Raw genomic sequence first — 7,890 nt, 5'->3', positions numbered from 1 at the left:
CTCCCTCCTCCTTCCCCCCTTCTCCTAGTCCAACAAGGAAAGGAGGGAGTCCTACTCCCGGTGGGAGTAGGACTCCCCTTGGCGCGCCCCTCCCTGGCCGGCCGCCCCCTCCCCCTTGGCTCCTTTATATATGGGGGCAGGGGGGCACCTCTAGACACAACAATTGATCTCTTGATCTCTTAGCCGTGTGCGGTGCCCCCCTCCACCATAGTCCTCGATAATATTGTAGCGGTGCTTAGGTGAAGCCCTGCGACGGTAGAACATCAAGATCGTCACCACGTCGTCATGCTGATGGAACTCTTCCCCAACATTCTGCTGGACCGGAGTACGGGGATCGTCATCAAGCTGAACGTGTGCTAGAACTCGGAGGTGCCGTAGTTTCGGTGCTTGATCGGTCGGGCCGTGAAGACGTACGACTACATCAACCGCGTTGTTCTAACGCTTCCGCTTTTGGTCTACGAGGGTACGTGGACAACACTCTCCCCTCTCGTTGCTATGCATCACCATGATCTTGCGTGTGCGTAGGAAATTTTTTGAAATTACTACGTTCCCCAACAGTGGCATCCGAGCCAGGTTTTATGCGTAGATGTTATATGCATGAGTAGAACACAAGTGAGTTGTGGGCGATACAAGTCATACTGCTTACCCGCATGTCATACTTTGGTTCGGCAGTATTGTTGGATGAAGCGGCCCGGACCGACATTACGCGTACGCTTACGCGAGACTGGTTCTACCGACGTGCTTTGCACACAAGTGGCTGGCGGGTGTCTGTTTCTCCAACTTTAGTTGAACCGAGTGTGGCTACGCCCGGTCCTTGCGAAGGTTAAAACAACACTAACTTGACGAACTATCGTTGTGGTTTTGATGCGTAGGTAAGAACGGTTCTTGCTCAGCCCGTAGCAGCCACGTAAAATTTGCAACAACAAAGTAGAGGACGTCTAACTTGTTTTTGCAGGGCATGTTGCGATGTGATATGGTCAAGACGTGATGCTATATTTTATTGTATGAGATGATCATGTTTTGTAACCAAGTTATCGGCAACTGGTAGGAGCCATATGGTTGTCGCTTTATTGTATGAAATGCAAACACCCTGTAATTGCTTTACTTTATCACTAAGCGGTAGCGATAGTCGTAGAAGCAATAGATGGCATAACGACAACGATGCTACAATGGAGATCAAGGTGTCGCGCCAGTGACGATGGTGATCACACGGTGCTTCGGAGATGGAGATCACAAGCACAAGATGATGATGGCCATATCATATCACTTATATTAATTGCATGTGATGTTTATCCTTTATGCATCTTATCTTGCTTTGATTGACGGTAGCATTTTAAGATGATCTCTCACTAATTATCAAGAAGTGTTCTCCCTGAGTATGCACCGTTGCGAAAGTTCTTCGTGCTGAGACACCACGTGATGATCGGGTGTGATAGGCTCTACGTTCAAATACAATGGGTGCAAAACAGTTGCACACGCGGAATACTCAGGTTAAACTTGACGAGCCTAGCATATACAGATATGGCCTCGGAACACGGAGACCGAAAGGTCGAACGTGAATCATATAGTAGATATGATCAACATAGTGATGTTCACCATTGAAACTACTCCATCTCACGTGATGATCAGACATGGTTTAGTTGATTTGTATCACGTGATCACTTAGATGACTAGAGAGATGTCTGTCTAAGTGGGAGTTCTTAAGTAATATGATTAATTGAACTTAAATTTATCATGAACTTAGTACCTGATAGTATTTTGCTTGTCTATGTTTGTTGTAGATAGATGGCTTGTGCTGTTGTTCCATTGAATTTCAATGCGTTCCTTGAGAAAGCTAAGTTGAAAGATGATGGTAGCAATTACACGGACTGGGTCCGTAACTTGAGGATTATCCTCATTGATGCACAGAAGAATTACGTCCTGGAAGCACCGCTGGGTGCCAGGCCTGCTGCAGATGCAACTGACGATGTTCAGAACGTCTGGCAGAGCAAAGCTGATGACTACTTGATAGTTCAGTGTGCCATGCTTTACGGCTTAGAACCGGGACTTCAACGACGTTTTGAACGTCATTGAGAATATGAGATGTTCCAGGAGTTGAAGTTAATATTTCAAGCAAATGCCCGGATTGAGAGATATGAAGTCTCCAATAAGTTCTATAGCTGCAAGATGGAGGAGAATAGTTCTGTCAGTGAACATATACTCAAAATGTCTGGGTATAATAATCACTTGATTCAACTGGGAGTTAATCTTCCTGATGATAGTGTCATTGACAGAATTCTTCAATCACTGCCACCAAGCTACAAGAGCTTCGTGATGAACTATAATATGCAAGGGATGGACAAGACTATTCCCGAGCTCTTCGCAATGCTAAATGTTGCGGAGGTAGAAATTAAGAAGGAGCATCAAGTGTTGATGGTCAACAAGACCACCAGTTTCAAGAAAAAGGGTAAAGGGAAGAAGAAGGGGAACTTCAAGAAGAACAGCAAACAAGTTGCTGCTCAAGAGAAGAAACCCAAGTCTGGACCTAAGCCTGAGACCGAGTGCTTCTACTGCAAGCAGACTGGTCACTGGAAGCGGAACTGCCCTAAGTATTTGGCGGATAAGAAGGATGGCAAGGTGAACAAAGGTATATGTGATATACATGTTATTGATGTGTACCTTACTAATGCTCGCAGTAGCACCTGGATATTTGATACTGGTTATGTTGCTAATATTTGCAACTCAAAACAGGGGCTACGGATTAAGAGAAGATTGGCTAAGGACGAGGTGACGATGCGCGTGGGAAATGGTTCCAAAGTCGATTTGATCGCCGTCGGCACGCTACCTCTACATCTACCTTCGGGATTAGTTTTAGACCTGAATAATTATTATTTGTGCCAGCGTTTAGCATGAGCATTATATCTGGATCTTGTTTGTTGCATGAAAGTGCAACTAACCCTAGGTGGTTTTGGTAATTCATAAAAACATATAGCTCATTGAGCTAATGCTATTCCAAGACTATTATTTCACGAAAGCTCAATGCATGGCATGGCATGGATGATGAAAGTGGATCCCTCAAAATATCAAGGACAAAGGATTGGCTCAAGCTCAAAAGCTCAAGACTCTTCATTTTACATTTTAGTGATCCAAGATCACATTGAGTCTATAGGAAAAGCCAATATATCAAGGAGGGATGAGGTGTTGCTTAATGAGCCTCTTGCTTCAAGTGCTTAGTGATATGCTCCAAAACCCTCAACTACTTTCTCACATCCACATATGACCTAAACCCAAAGTCAAAATCGGTCCCACCGATTCTTTCTATCCGGCGCCACCGAGTTCAGATGTCATAGCCACTGCCACAAACCCTAGGCAAATCGATCTCACCGATAGGGATCTCGGTCTCACCGAGATGGGATTGTAATCTCTCTGTTTCCCTTCGTAACGTTTCGGTCTAACCAAAGTGAGCGATCGGTCCTGCCGAGATTGCAATGTAAACTCCCTGTTTCCCTTTCGTAACATTTTGGTCTCACCAAAATGAGCGAATCGGTCCCATTGAGTTTACCTGACCAACTCTCTGGAAAGCTTATTACCAAAATCGGTATCACCGAGTTTGTGTAATCGGTCTTACCGAGATTACGTTATGCCCTAACCCTAACCATATCGGTCCTACCGAGTTGCATGTCGGTCCCACCGAAAATCCTAACGGTCACTAGGTTTACTAGATCGGTCTGACCGAGTCTGTTGAATCGGTCCCACCGAGTTTGGTAAATTGTGTGTACCGGTTAGATTTTGTGTGGAGGCTATATATACCCCTCCACCTCCTCTTCATCCGTGGAGAGAGCCATCAGAACAAACCTACGCTTCCAACTTACCATTTCTGAGAGAGAACCACCTACTCATGTGTTGAGGCCAAGATATTCCATTCCTACCATATGAATCTTGATCTCTAGCCTTCCCCAAGTTGCTTTCCACTCAAATCTTCTTTCCACCTGTTAGAGTTGTGTCGAATATTATTGTACAAGGTAGGTTACAGTTGGACTTGGTTTTGTACTGTGTGTAGATAGGGTAGGAGTTGTGTCCTAATAGGACACTTGTATCCTAGGCCTCTCTTATATAGCGGGGTAGACACACGATGTAACCTATGCCAACATAATAGCACGGGCACGCGGGGGAGCCGGCGGCGTGTGCCGGCGCCCGGGCGGCCAGAGTGCGGTATTGTGACGGTGTCACGGGGAGGAGCGTCTGTAGTCATGCCCCGGGGATGTAGCCATATCGGTGAACCTCGTTAACAAATCTCGGTGTCGTGCCTCGTGTGATCGCTTGGTCCTCGGTAGATCGACGGAGTGCCTCGGATTATTCTAACAAGTGGTATCAGAGCAAGGTTGCAAGGTCCGGGAGGCGAGGGAATTGATCTAGAGGAAGAAGAACAGGTGTTGTGGTCGATGGTGTTTGTGTGGTAAGTTGTCGAGACGGCGTGTGCAGACGAGCAATTGACCGGGATACATCAATACTGGGGAAGCAATTGAATCAAGCGAGACAGCGTATGTAGCAGCAGGCGGCATCGTGCGAGATCGAGCCTCATATCGAAAGCAGTGGCGAACTCGTGTATGGCAGGCAGCGTCCTTGGGTTGACATCTCGGCGAGTTTGGAAGCATGCGGAGTTCTCAGCGGCGGCGCGGTGTACAGCGCAAGCAGCAGGTCAAATCGGATCGATCGATCCGATCGAAACCAGGGCAGCGTGCGAGAGAAGTCCAAGGCCATGGTGTGATGCGGGCTGCAGTCCCAGTAGCGGCCGAGGCAGCAGTAGCGTAAGCGGATTGGTCCAAGCGGCGGCGGCGCGATCGATCGGGCGAGCCATGCAGCGCGTGTCCAGGCGCGAGGCTTTGGCCGGTAGGAAGTGCCAGGCGGGACGTTGGGCCTAGCCAACCTAGCGGTCGTGCGGGAGTTTTTCGGCTGGAGCTGTACGAAGCTGCTAGGCGTATATGCAAAGGCCAAGGCCCAGATGCAGGTGGCGCGAGGACGTAAGGCTGAGGTGATGTGCAAATTCGATGGAAACCTAAAGGCAAGGTTGCATGCGTGAGAGATTTGCTAAGGAAAAATTCGGTTCTGAAAGGTATTGCAGCGTGTTGGAACATGGAATCTGCTGGTTACTAGCATGCTCATCTTGTGCGTGGAAAAGAGTAGAACAAGAAAATTAGTAAGGAAGTCACATGGTGCTACAGGTGTGGATGAAATTGTATGAGTTGGTTGCACATGTACACAAGAGACTACAAGGACTACTTTTGGGTTCTTTGCTTGGCACGCTAAGGAGAAGGCGGGTATGACAGCAGTGGTGTTGTTCGACTAGCAGTCAAACGGGAACCAAGGATGGCGATGTGGCTATAAGGCTTGAGGAGTCTGGAGCACGTCATGACAGGATCATGCAAACACAGGGCGTCAAGCAGTGCACGGAGAAGTGCAGGGCAGACACGACGCAGTGTGGAGCATGGTTGCAGTCGGATAATTTCGGCTGGGTCGGACTGGATTGTCTGATGGACTAACCTGGATGTTGGTCAAAGTAGAAGATGGCGGTGATTTCAGCGACGATGACATATGAGCGTGATGCTAATGGTGGCCAACTTCTGGGGCGTGGAAACACGTGGCGCGGGCCAAAGGGCTTGTGCGGCTTCGACAGACTATGGCGCAGGGTTGATTCAAGACGATGCACACAAGAGAGCTCGAAGTCGACAGGGCGCCATGGCCAGCTACATGGAGTCATGTTGAAGGTGGAGCTGGAGTCTGATGGACGACTTCACTCTGTGCTGATGGAGGGACTACGACGTAAGGATCCGGAGAATCGTAGCCTATTTCAGTGGGAAGGTGAGAGACACGTGGTTCAGACTGGGTACCAGTGGTCTGAAGGAGACGTGATACTCGGCATCGGTCGGTGATGATCGGTGGTTCTCTGCAGTGGGGGTTGAGGCAGTGGGGGCTAGCTACCCGGGAGACTCGACCAGGACAACAGAGGCTCGACGCGGTGATAGCGGCGAGGCGTGCGGTAAGCATGGGACACAACAACAGGCCAAGGCACTGGTGGTCAGACATGTGATCAGACAAATTGTGTAGGGGGTGCTGAAGCAGTGTTGACGAGTACCGGATTCAAGTTGGTGACTGGGTCTATCGGTGCCGGTTGATGGACAGGAGTTGACCATGGAGAATCTGAGAAGTGACGGAAAGTCTGAAATTGTCAAAAGCTGAGAGAGTACATGGTCGTATATTCTGTGGTGTTCAGTGCACATGGCAAAGTGCGGATGACAAGTACAGAAGGAGGCAGAGTGCTATAGCTGTGGGACATGTCAGAGACTATCCGGGAAGAAGGGTGAGACAATTGTGAATTTGACTCAGGGTGACACATGGCGACGGTGAAATTCCTTCCAAGTTTCAGACAAGCAGTCAAGAAAGAGCGGTGACGTTGAGTTCAGGCAACTCTTATATGTGGCGTTCAATATGTGGGTTGTTCATTTTCACGCAGCCAGTGGTCGGTGTGCGATGGCGTTGAACGGATGCCCCAGAAGTTGGGAGCACAAAGTAGAGTAATGCGGAACTTAATTTTGCTCAAGTGTTGACTGTGAAGAAGACGAGAAGGGACTACAGTTGCAGGTGGAGTCACATGGAGTCTGGGAGTAGCAGCGGTGCTCATGGCGTATCTCAAGTCCAATGTACATGGAGGTTCGACGCACCGACGAATTCAAGGTGGTGGAGAATATTCGCCAAGGTGGGGTTTGTTAGAGTTGTGTCGAATATTATTGTACAAGGTAGGTTACAGTTGGACTTGGTTTTGGACTGTGTGTAGATAGGGTAGGAGTTGTGTCCTAATAGGACACTTGTATCCTAGGCCTCTCTTATATAGCGGGGTAGACACACGATGTAACCTATGCCAACATAATAGCACGGGCACGCGGGGGAGCCGGCGGCGTGTGCCGGCGCCCGGGCGGCCAGAGTGCGGTATTGTGACGGTGTCATGGGGAGGAGCGTCCGTAGTCATGCCTCGGGGATGTAGCCATATCGGTGAACCTCGTTAACAAATCTCGGTGTCGTGCCTCGTGTGATCGCTTGGTCCTCGGTAGATCGACGGAGTGCCTCGGATTATTCTAACACCACCAGATCCAAATCCCACGAGAGAGAGTTGAGTGTTGGGGAGACTATCATTTGAAGCACAAGAGCAAGGAGTTCATCATCAGTGCACCATTTGTTACTTCTTAGAGAGTGGTGTCTCCTAGATTGGCTAGGTGTCACTTGGGAGCCTCCGACAAGATTGTGGAGTTGAACCAAGGAGTTTGTAAGGGCAAGGAGATCGCCTACTTCGTGAAGATCTACCGCTAGTGAGGCAAGTCCTTCGTGGGCGACGACCATGGTGGGATAGACAAGGTTGCTTCTTCGTGGACCCTTCGTGGGTGGAGCCCTCCGTGGACTCGCGCAACCATTACCCTTCGTGGGTTGAAGTCTCCATCAACGTGGATGTACGATAGCACCACCTATCGGAACCACGACAAAAACATCCGTGTCTCCAATTGCGTTTGAATTCTCCAAACCCTTCCCTTTACTTTCTTGCAAGTTGCATGCTTTAATTTCCGCTGCTCATATACTCTTTGCATGCTTGCTTGAATTGTGTGATGATTGCTTGACTTGTCCAAAGATAGCTAAAATCTGCCAAACTCTAAAATTGGGAAAAGGTTAAGTTTTTAATTGGTCAAGAAGTCTAATCACCCCCCTCTAGACATACTTCAAGGTCCTACAATGCAAGACGGTTATTCATTTAAATCAGAGAATAATGGTTGTTTTATTTATATGAGTAATATCTTTTATGGTCATGCACCCTTGAAGAGTGGTCTATTTTTAAATCTCGATAGTAGTGATACACATATTCATAAT

The sequence above is a fragment of the Triticum dicoccoides genome, chromosome 7B (genome assembly GCF_002162155.2).
Source record: "Triticum dicoccoides isolate Atlit2015 ecotype Zavitan chromosome 7B, WEW_v2.0, whole genome shotgun sequence".
Taxonomy (NCBI): domain Eukaryota; kingdom Viridiplantae; phylum Streptophyta; class Magnoliopsida; order Poales; family Poaceae; genus Triticum; species Triticum dicoccoides.
Note: the sequence above shows the minus strand (reverse complement) of the source record.